Raw genomic sequence first — 12,429 nt, 5'->3', positions numbered from 1 at the left:
ATTTAAAAACAATTTCAAGCTGAGTGATAATGAATAATAAAACATATCTAAAAAGCTGTAAGATGCAGCTAAAGCAATGCCATTATTAGGAAATATGAGAAATATGCTATTATTAGAAAACACTAGAAAATGCTATTATTAGAAAAGAAGAAAGACAAAAGCAAGAAAATAGAGGAAATTAAATCTACAGCTGGCAGAAGGAAAGAAATAATAAAGAATAGAAATCATGAAAACAGAAAATTAACAAAGTCAAAATGTCTTCTTTGAAAAGATTAATAAAAGTGATAAATCCCCAGTAAGAATAATCAAGAGATAAAAGAGAAAACATACATTACCAATTTCAGGAATGAAAAAAGTGATATCACTTCAGATCCTACAGACATCAAAAGGATAAAAAGGGATATTATGAATAATTTCATAAAATGAATTTCCTTAAAAACATACAGTTTATCAAAAGTAATTTAAGATTACATAGAAAATCTCAATTGCCATGAATCTATCAAATAAATTGAAATTACCAAAATCTTCTGACCAAAGACAATTTCAGACCCAGATTATTGTGATATTGTATTCCAGAAGCATTTCAGAAAGAAATAATACCAAGGAAACTTGTTTGGCACATGAGAGACAGAATGACCACATTTCAATTTGCCTTAGGAGGCAAACTTAACTCTGATATCAAAACCTATCAAAGATATTAGAAGAAAATAAATTTATCAAACATCACTCATGAATGTAGTCTCAAATATCATGAGCAAAATATCAACAATCAAATCTGCCAATATATAAATACAGCATGTCCCAAGAAGGGTTTATCACAAGAATTGAAAGTTGGCTTACATTTGAAATTAATACATGTAATCCACCATATGGATACAATAAAGGAGGGGAAATAACCATGATTAGGTCAATATTTGCAAAAAAAGCATTTCACAAAATTTATAATACAAAATATCCATGATTTAAAAAAAACCTCTCATGGAAATTGAAATGGAAATAATTTTACTTAATCTGATAAAGGTCATCTATGAAAGATAAAGCTATCATACTTAACTGTGAAAGACTGAATGCTTTCAAGAATAAAGCAAAATGTCCACTCTAATGATTCCATTCATCACTGTGCTGGAGATTTTTGGGTCTACAATAAAGCAAGAAAAAGAATTAAAAATCATACAAATTGTAAAAAGAAAGAAAATTAATGTCAAGGAATCATTTAAGAATATATCTTATCCTAAGGTAACAGAGACAGGAAAAACAGAGAAAATGAATGATTGAAGTACGTGATGCCTGCCAATCAGTTTGCCCTCTGGCCCAGGCTTTGAGGACTGGTACATCTGAGTTTTGGGTACAAGGACTGTTTACAACAAAGACAGAAAAAAGACAAGACTAAGAGTGCAGAAGGTGCAGCAGCCTTGATGTTAGCAGCTTCAGCCAAGGGAAAGACAGTTATCTTAGCTCAAATAGCAGAACCCCCATTTGGAGACACTAAAATGGACAGCCTGGGCCTCAGCAGGACAGCGTCTGTGTGGTTGCAATATTTGCCATTGGCAGAGAAATCACGTACATGTGGGAGAAAAGTTGTCACATGGTAGATAGTAGTATAAATTCATAGAATGAGTATAAATGTCTTCCTGGGAAGTCCTAGAATTAATTGTAAGGAATTAGAGAGGGGCTGGAATTCATACAAGAAGAGTGTGTATAGAGGCAGAAATAACTAGTTTGTGAATATTCAGAAGCCATTTTAATAACAGGCTACTATAGCCTAGAAAATAAAATTAAAAAGAGATTAAATAAAGAAAAAAATGATCATGTTTGAAATGCCTTTTCACATGCTAATTTGTTTCTTCCCTGCTTAATTGATTGTTTCATATTATTGTTGATGTCTCTTTAAGATAAAAAGAGACCTTGACATATTGTTAGGAGGGAGGAAGAAATCAGTTGTTAGCAAGAAATTTAAGGCAAAGGGGGAGGATAATTGAAGACACAGACCTAGTAGTGATGGTAATTCAAAGAACCGTGAGCTCAAGAAAAAGGTTAACTCTAAAAAATAAAAATAACAACCAGCTAGTCCTCAGAGATGAAAATGAAAAAGAGGCATTGAGGGTGGAAATGAAGAGGGGAGAAATTGATCAAGCTAGTATTCCTTGTAGGAAGCAAGTTTGTCAACAAAGAGTGGGTAGTTGTGTTGAATGTTGCAGAGAGTACATAGAAACATTTTTAGAATGGTGGTTGTGGTATTTGTAGTAAGATATAATAAAGTAATTTAGTTAAGCACTGTGAGGCCACCAGTGAAATTAGTAGATAGATAGATGATAGATTGAATCACTACAGTTTGTTATTGATATTATCATTATTACCACTATTTCTACAAAGTTTGGCAGACCAAAAGAGGAAGCAGATTGGGCTCAGAAATGTCAAGAAACTGTAAAAGCTAAATGAAAATACAGTATTTTAAGTGGTGCTGAGAATTTTGCTGAAATACCTGACTAAAAGCATGCCTCCAAAAGAAGCCCATATTGGTGATTAATCTATAGCTTAAAATAAAAGCTACTTCCAAAACTGCATTTCTACTTAACCCATTACTATTACTAATTTTCACTTTAACCTATGGGCTCCCATTGATGTTTCATACGTAAAGTCTGATTTTCAACTTAATTTATAGATTCTCATTGGTGTTTTAGTGTTCAGCATATACAGGGATTGTTGCTGTAAGTAAAAAGAAATAGCGCATAATACTGCCTCTGAGCATTTATTGTGCTGTTTAGTATATAAAAACCTTAGCAGAGATTTTCTTACCTATTTAGTTCTAATATACATACAGATATACCAGACATATATATAGAGAGACATACCTATGTAATATTTACACATCTATATAGATAGAAACACAAGAAACTAAATCAGCTATAACATATATGTATACAAATGTGTTTTAAAAGAGAAAAATTGATTTCTATGAGAATTCAAAAGAATCTGTGTCAGTAAACTGTCCAGCAATACAGCAATACGATAAGCTGCCTAAGGGAGAATGTTCATGCTTTCAGGTTTCACATTACATCTGGAACAATGTCAGTTTGAAGTTTTTGCTCAGGTTTCTTAGTGAAACAAACTTTGTAGCGCTTAACACTATTAAGAATGACTTACATGTGGAGAAATATAATGATTTATTTATATCTTTAAAGATGAAGTATCCTACCCATGTCTTTACACTGTGCCACTGCTTTGAGTGAATGTGATGCTGCCCACCCATGAATACTTAACATTGTTTGTGAGGTTTTGTTTGTCTGCTTTGTTTTCCAGGAGTTGACAGTTATCATTGGACTCATCCATGTGGATCCACTTACCCAGCACAATTGCTGCACATCGTGATATGCACATTGCTACGTGAAAAGGGTATGTTCAAGTACAAAGTTAGCATAACTGACCTATGTGTGGATTGATTCTCCTACCTTGTCTTAATTAGCACCTTGTGAAAAGCAGCATGAGAACTAAACATCTGAAGGCAAAAAAGAAATTAAAAAATTCTAACCAAGTATATATGTAGAATATACTTTTAGATTATGCATTGATATTTATTTTGATATTTCCTTTATATAAAGTATGCACCTAGGTGAGTATGTGTGTATATGTGTGTACTTACAGATGAATTATAATAGAATTGGACTGCAAATGATTAACTTACGGGAGAAATTTTCAGCTCAAACAAGATTCTATATAATTATCTTTAAAATCCTATTTCATGAAAAACACTGAATTTGGTGAAATATTCCATGAGACATTGATCTATATCATATAATTTGGAAGACATCTATTCAAGCCCAAATGAGTGACAAAATGATATAGGATTTTGTAAAATACTGTACCACTTGAGAGTTGGAGGCAACAAATTACTAGTCTCTGAGATAAAGGGAAAATACTGCCAACTATACAGGATTTTTCAAATGAATTCTCTGTGACTTGACTTCAAGCATCATTGAGGGCAAAGGCAGTATCATACTTTAAATATTTCAATGTTAAATATTTAACAATGGACTAAGTCAAAAACTGTTTTAACACCATATATAATTTTTGTGAATATCCTTTCTTCAAACTCTTAAAATTGCAACTCAAAGAGGTTATATTTCTTGTCAAAATTATTAGGCCATGACAATTTATAAATGACTACTTTTTGAATATGAAATTGTGTTAATAGCTTTCTCGCAAATTCTCAGGTCTCAAATTTCAAATATGAAAAATTTATTTTATCCTGCATATTTGAGATCATGGTTTCCTTCCTTGTAAAAACACTTAATTTACAGCAAACATAAAACAAGGACATTAATTAGTCTGAAGTTAAAATTTAGAAACTAGTGAATGATAAGTGAATAGAATTTAAATAATGGACTTTAAGTTGGATTTAGGTTCTGAATTAACTCCTAATTTTAGGTTATGTTTAGGTTAATTTCATAGAGGTGTCCAACTGACCATCTGAAAATTCAATAGTAATGACAAATTCACCATTATCTTAAAAAAAATAAAAGAAAAAGTAATTAGCTACAACAGAATGCTTTCTTTTTTCATTTCTGTAAACACTTTTATTCATTTCTCTCTTTTCCAGACTATGTATGAAACTGAAAAGCATCAAAATTGTGCATTATTTTAAGTCTAATATTCCAGATGAAAGATAATAGAAAGGGAGGAAACTTCAACAGGAGCAAATATGAAAGTGAAAAGAGGACAGAACGAGCATCTGCAAATGTTTTTAATTTTTGTAAAATAATGAAATATTTTTTAATCTGTTTCTCTCTCCTCTAATGAAGACATAGAAAATACTGCATTCCCGTGGTTTTTCATTTGAAGAATGTGAAAAAGTGTATTAAAAGGTTTCAGGGGCAAGCCCCGTGGCACAGCAGTTAAGTGCGCACGTTCAGCTTCAGTGGCCCGGGATTCACCGGTTCGGATTCCAGGTGCGGACATGGCACCGCTTGACAGGCCATGCTGTGGTAGGCGTCCCACATAAAAAGTGGAGGAAGATGGGCATGGGTGTTAGCTCAGGGCCAGTCTTCTTCAGCAAAAAGAGGAGGATTGGCAGCAGTTAGCTCAGGGCTAATCTTCCTCCAAAAAATAAAAGTTTCATAATAGGGTTCAAGATGGTGATATAAGAATATCCTGAACATACCTCCTCCCACAGATGCACCAAAACTACAGCTACATATGGAAGAATTTCCTCTGTAAAAACCTAAAAACTGGCTGAGCGACTCCTGCACATCAGACAAGTGAGAAAGAGAACACATTGAGGTGGAGACCTTGGAGGAAGGGTGCTATCTTTGTGCTCTCCCTCAGCTGTGATACAGAGTATCTCTTGGAGAAGATTTCTTACAGACAACTGGTGCCCTAGTTTTTATGTCTAGTGCCCCAGTTTTTGGAGCTGCCACCCAGGGGCTTCCCGTTGATCACCTGGCTCTGGTGGCCAGGGGGGTTAGCATTTCTGGGTCCTGTGGGACTGTAACAATTGGGGAGAAGGATTTTGGCAGGCAATCACCCCCAGGGCATTGCGCAGACTGCAGACTGAAACATGGCCCTAGTCTTTCCATGTAAGAGGCCTTTTGGCTTGCCTGGAGCTTTGGCCTGAGGGGCAGCCTTCAGGTTTGGCACACATATAGTGTAGGGGGTCTATGGATATTCTCTCAGCAAACATAATCCAGTGGATGCCATCTTTGTATTAACCCTCTGTCTTGTTATGAGTGTCTTATACACTCTATACACTTAAGAGTGTATAAGAAAGGAACTTACATGTTCATCTGGAGCCCTTATTTTTGTGACTGACACCAAGGAGACACCTCTAGATTGCCTAGCTCTGGTGGCCAGCAGGGCTTACACCTCCAGTCCCACAGTACTGAATATATTTACATTCTTTAAAAGCTGCTGTCTGAGGATCTGGCTTCCAATCAGTCTGAATCTAGATGCTAACTGAGATCCTCTCCTTTGGGACACTGACAAGTCTTCTCACACCATCAACTACTGGGAGCTATAAAAAATTGGCTGCTTGGATAGACAATCACAAAGGCTTGAGAGACAACCAAGATCTAGGGTAGTGGTGAACAATAAGGTTTATCTCCTACATAAGGCCATTCCTTCCAGACTGGGAGAGGTGGCTGTTTCGTCTAATGCATAGAAACTAATGTAGAGAATCAAGCAAAATGAGGAAATAGAGGAATATATTCCAAATGTAAGAAAAAGATAACACCTCAGAAAAAAAACCTTAATGAAATGGATAAAAGTAACTTACCAAGAAAAAGCTCAAAGTAATGATCACAAAGAAGCTCACTGAACTCCAGAGAAGAATGGATGAATACAGTGAGAACTTCAACAAAGAGATATAAAATATAAGAAAGTACCAAACAGAAGTCACAGAACTGAAAAGTACAATAACTGAAGTGAAAAATACAGTAGATAAGTTTAAAGCAGACTAGATGAAGCAGAAGAAACGATCAGTGGACTCAAAGACAGGGCAGTGGAACTCACCCAATCAGAGCAGCAAAAAAAAAAATAAATAAATAAAAGAATAAAAAAGGGAAAATAGGTTAAGGGATTTATGGAACAATATCAAGTGAACTATCATTTTCATTATAGGAGTCCCAGAAGGAGAAGACAGAGAAAAAGGGGCATAACACTTATTTAAAGAAATAATGACTGAAAACATCATTAACCTGGGGAAGGAAACAAACATCTAGATTTAGGAAGCCCAGAGAATTCCAAATTGCATTTACCCAAAAAGACTCACACCAGGGCACATTTTAATTAAATGTCAAAAGTTAAAGACAAGGAGAGAATCTTAAAACTAGCAAGAAAAAAAAAAAACAACTTGTTACATACAAGGGAACCTCCATAAGACTATCAGCAGATTTTTCAGCCCAGAAGGATGTGACATGACATATTCAGTGTTGAAAGAAAAAAATTTCCAATCAAGAATACTCTACCTGGAAAATTCATCATTCAGAATGGAAGGAGAGATAAAGAGTTTTTTAGACAAACACAAGCTAAAGGAGTTCATCACCACTAAACTAGTCTTACAAGAAATGTTAAGGGAACTTTTTTAAGCTGAAAAGAAAAGGCACTAATTAGTAATAATAAAATATGTAAAAGCATAAATCTCACTGATAAAGGTAAATATATAGTAAAGGTAGTAAATTAGTCACTTATAAAGCTAATATGAAGGTTTAAAGACAAAAGTAGTAGTAGTAAAAATAACCATAACTACAATAATTAGTTGAGATACACAAGATAAAAAGAAGATTATGTGATATCAAAAACATAAAATTGGGGAATAGTAAAAATGTAAAGTTTCAGAATTCATTCAAACTTAAGTTATCTTTTTATAATAGACTTTTATAAATAGAATGTGTTATATGTAATCGTCACAGCAATGACAAAGCAAAAACTATAGCAGAGATGCAAAAAATAAAGAGAAAGGAGTCTAAGCATACCACTAAAGAAAGTAACAAAATCATGAAGGAAGAGAATAAGAGAAAGAAAGGAACAGAGTGGAACTACCATATAGCCAAAAATAATTAATACATTGGCAATAAGTATATACCTATCGATAATTATATGTAAATGGACTAAATTTTCCAATCAAAAGACATAGAGTGGCTAAATGGATAAAAACAAGCCCTATCTATATACTGCTTACATCAGACTCACTTCAGATAAAGAGAAGAGTGAAAATAAATGCAATAGAGACTAGAAAGTCAGTAGAAACGATCAATAAAAGTAAAAGCTGGTTCTTTGAAAAGATAAACAAAATTGAGTCAAAATTGATTCTTGTTAGACGAATAAAGAAAGAAATATCAGAAATGAATAATATCAGAAATGAAATAGGAGACATTACAAATGATATCACAGAAATGCAAAGGATCATAAGAGACTAGTATAAGCAATTATATGGCAACAAATTTGACAACATAGAAGAAGTGGAAAAATTTCTAGAAACATACAACCTCTTAAGATTGAATCATGAAGAAATTTCAACAATCTGATTACTACTAAGGAGATTGAATCAGTAATCAAAAACCTGCAAAAAAAACAGAAGTCCAGGACCAGTCAGCTTCACTGGTGAATTCTACTAAACATTCAAAGGATAATTAATGCCAATTCTTCTTAAACTCTTTCAAAAAATAGAAGAGGAGAAACACTTCTAAACTCATTTACATGCCTAGCATTACCTTGATACTAAAACCAGATAAGGAACCAAAGTAAAGAAAATTACAGGCCAATATCTCTGAAGAATATACATGCAAAAATCCTCAACAAAATATTAGCAACTGAATTCAACAAGACATTGAAAAATATCATACACCATGATCAAGTAGGATTTATTCCAGGGATTCACGGATGGTTCAACATCTGTAAATCAATCAATGTGATACACCACATTAGCAAAATGAAGAATAAAAGATCATATATGATCCTCTCAATAGCTGCAGAAAATCATTTAACAAAATTCAATGTCTATTTATGATAAAAATTTTCAACAAAGTGGGTATAGAGGGAATGTACCTCAACATAATAAAGGCCGTATATGACAGAAAAACTGAAAACTTTTTCTCTAAGATCAGGAGCAAGACAAGAATGCCTGCTCTTGCCACTTTTATTTAACATAGTATTGGATGTCTTAGTCAGAGAAATTATGCCAGAAAAAGAAAGAAAAGCATCCAAATTGAAAAGGAAGAAGTAAAATGGTCACTATTTGCAGATGACATAGTATTATATATGGAAAATCCTAAAGACTCTACCAAAAAAAGAAAGAACTAATAAATTCAGTAATGTTGCAAGATACAAAATCAATATACATAAATCTCTTGTGTTTGTGTACACTAATAATGACCTATCAGAAAAAGAAACTAAGAAAACAATCCCATTTACAATTGCATCAAAAAGAATAAGATACCTAGGAATAAGTTTAATCAAAGAGGTGAAAGACCTGTACACTGAAAACTGAGATATTGATAAAAGAAATTGAAAAAAACAAATAAATGGAAAAATATTCCATGCTTATGAATTGGAAAAATTAATATTGTCAAAATGTCCATACTGCCCAAAACAATCTACAGATTCAACACAATCCTTTTCAAAATTCCAGTGGCATTTTTCACAGAAATGGAACAAACAATCCTAAAATTTGTATGAAACCACAAAAGACACCAAATAGTCAAAACAATCTTGAGAAAGAAGAACAAAGCTGGAGGCATCTTACTTCCCGATTTCAAACTATACTACAAAGCTATAGTAGTCATAACAGTATAATATTGGCATAAAAGCAGACACACAGATTAATGGAACAGAATAGAGAGCCCAGAAATAAGTACACATAATGTACTGTCAATTAATTTACAACAGAGGGACCAAGAATATACAATATGGAAAGGGTAGTATCTTCAATCGATGGTGCTGGGAAAACTGGATAGTCACATCAAAAGAATGAAACTGGACCACTCTCTTACAGCTTACACAAAAATAAATTCAAAGTGGATTAAAGACTTAAGTGTAAGACATGAAACCATAAAAGCCCGAGAAGAAAAGAGATGGTAAGCTTCTTGACAACAATCTTGGCAAAGATTTTTGGGATCTGGCTCCAAAAGCACAGGTAACAAAAGGAACAATAACAAGTGAGACTACATCAAACTAAAAAGCTTCTGCACAGCAAAGGAACCATCAATAAAATGAAAAGGCAACTTACTGAACAGGAGAAAATATTTGCAAATCATATACCGTCCTGAGTCGCTTAACAGTGGGGGTACATTCTGGGAAATGGATCGTTAGGCAATTTCATCATTGTGTGAACATCATAGAGTGTACTTACATAAACCTAGATGGTATAGCCTACCACACACCTAGGCAATATTTCACTAATCTTATGGGAGCACAGGTGCATATACAGTCCATCATTGATCAAAATGTCATTATGCAGCACACACCTGTATCTGATGAGGGATTAATATCCAAAGTATATAAAGAACTCATACAAGTCAATAGCATAAAAGCAAGCAATGCAATTAAATAAATGGACAGAGATCTTAATAGACATTTTTTAAAAGACATACAACAGGTACATGTAAAGGTGCTCAACATCAGCAATCATCAGGGAAGTGCAAATTAAAACCACAATGAGCTATCGCCTCACGCCTGTTAGAATGGCTATTATCAAAATGACAAGAAGTAACAAATGTTAGTGAGGGTGTTAAGAAAGGACAATCCTTACACACTGTTGGTGGGAATATAAATTGTGCAGCTGCTGTGGCAAACACTATGGAAGTGCCTCAAAAAATTAAAAATAGATCTACCATATGATCCATCTATTCCACTTCTGGGTATTTATCTGAAGAAAACAAAAATACTAACTTGAAAAGATATATACACCCCCATGTTCATTGCAGCATTGTTTATAGTAGCCAAGCTATGGAAACAACCTAAGAGTCCATTGATGGATGAATGGATAAAGAAAATATGGTATATATACAATGTAATGTTATTCAGCCATGAAAAATAATAAAATCTTGCCATTTGCAACAACATGGATGAAACTTGAGGGCCTTATGCTAAGTGAAATAAGCCAGACAAAGACAAATACTGAATGATCTCACTTATATGTGGAATATATTAAAAAAAAATATGAAAAACAAGCTCATAGAGATAGACAACAGATTGGTGGTTACCAGAGGTGGGTATCAGTGCAGGCAGGGGGACATGGGTAAGGCAGGACAAAAGGTCCAAAGTTCTAGGTATAAAATAAATGTCATGGGGGTGTAATGTACAGCATAGTGACTACAGTTAATACTACCGTATTGTATAATTGAAAGTTGCTGAGAGTCTAGATCTTGAAAGTTCTTAACACAAGAAAAAAATTTTGTAACTATGTATGGCGACAGATTTTAACTAGACTTACTGTGATGATCATTTTGCATTATCAAATCAATATGTTGTATACTTGAAACTAATATAGTCTTATATGCCAATTATAACTCAATGGAAAATAAATGAATAAATGTTGCCACATTTGGGAAAATAGAAACTTGGAAATATTTGAGTATGGCAATACAAAACGTGTGTGCTGAGCGTGAGAGAGTTAAGGCTGGAGAATGAGACAAAGATACACTTGAGTATACCCTTGATTTCTCCATGGCCCAAGTTAGTTAATACTAAACAATTACTAAAAACACCACAGCTACTCTTGCAGGAATGTGTATGCAATTATTATAATAAATAGTGGTTTATATAACTCTATCTTTTGATGTCACTCTGTATATATCTTTTAGTACTCTGTGGAAAAGCACCATATAACATTTTTATCTTCTGTTATATATTAATATGGAAAAGTATTATAGCTAAGTGTACAACAATAGAACACTACGTAAAAGTGCATTTTAAGGATCATTAACCATTTCGCTTTAAAGTGGATCCTGGGAGTTAAATATCCTATGTTTGAAAATGATGTCACATTATCAAATATGCTCTTCACCTTTTTTTAGTCCTATTTTAATCTCATTCTGCCAAATTCCATTTTTAAAAATGCTATATATTTAACGTTATAATTACCCCCACTGTGAAAAAGATAGGTTTCCTTCCAGAGAGTTCTCCTGTACAAATCTTGTCTTCAAAGGAAATACTTCATTGCTGGATTTCATTCATTTATACTATTGGAAGTTATCCAAATGTTAAGGATCAATTTAATAAATTGGTTTTCACACACAAAAAAGTTTAATAATATAATTATTTGGTATGCTTTTTGAAGATTAAGGGAAAATCACTTTATTTCACCTACATGTATGTATCTCTGTGTATGTACACGTGTATATATATTTATAGAGACAGACAGACAGAGAGAGATTGTTTTGTTTGATTTTTATGTTATTTAACAGATATCTTTTTAAATTGACCAAATATTTTCTTGGAACATTATCAAGTATTATGTAAATATCTAAGTCTTAATTATATTTTATCTAAGTCATAATTATATTTTAATTGTCTTGAAACAAAAAATTAACTCAAGGATACATGCTCACTTTTAAACAATTCAGACTTTTATAGAATAAGGAATGAAAATTCTCCCTTTTATCCTTAATCCCATGCTTCATCCCAGGAGTAACAATTATTAACAGGTGATTATATATCTTTTCAGTTATTGTCCCATGCAATTACATTTATATAGTACTTGTTTTGTGTGTTTGCATCCCTTTCAAAGATTTAGTATTGATCCTAAGTTAACGCAGGGTGTGCAGTTACAATTTGCAACACAGAAGCAAAATTTGTATTTCACAAATCACATTAGCAATGGTATATATATTTATTTTATTTCTTATCTCTTATGAGTATCATTGTTTTCAAATGTGAGAGTAAATACTGTCTTATTACATATTTGTGATGTAAATATGGTGCTTAAATGTCAATGTT

The 12,429-nt window shown here is 33.2% G+C and overlaps 1 long non-coding RNA gene across 1 annotated transcript in view; it reads left to right on the top strand.

Annotated features, from left to right (window-relative positions):
* Positions 1-11,733, top strand: part of LOC123284482 (uncharacterized) — a 345,889-nt gene extending 334,156 nt beyond the window's left edge. Inside the window, exons 8-9 of the long non-coding RNA XR_006525465.2 lie at positions 3,301-3,393; positions 4,598-11,733. This is a non-coding gene — a long non-coding RNA (uncharacterized lncRNA). The remainder of the gene's footprint in view (positions 1-3,300; positions 3,394-4,597) is intronic.
* Positions 11,734-12,429: the final 696 nt, after the last annotated feature.

This window comes from Equus asinus, chromosome 3 (assembly GCF_041296235.1).
Source record: "Equus asinus isolate D_3611 breed Donkey chromosome 3, EquAss-T2T_v2, whole genome shotgun sequence".
NCBI classification, from domain to species: Eukaryota; Metazoa; Chordata; class Mammalia; order Perissodactyla; family Equidae; genus Equus; species Equus asinus.
This window is presented reverse-complemented; position numbering and strand designations above follow the sequence as displayed.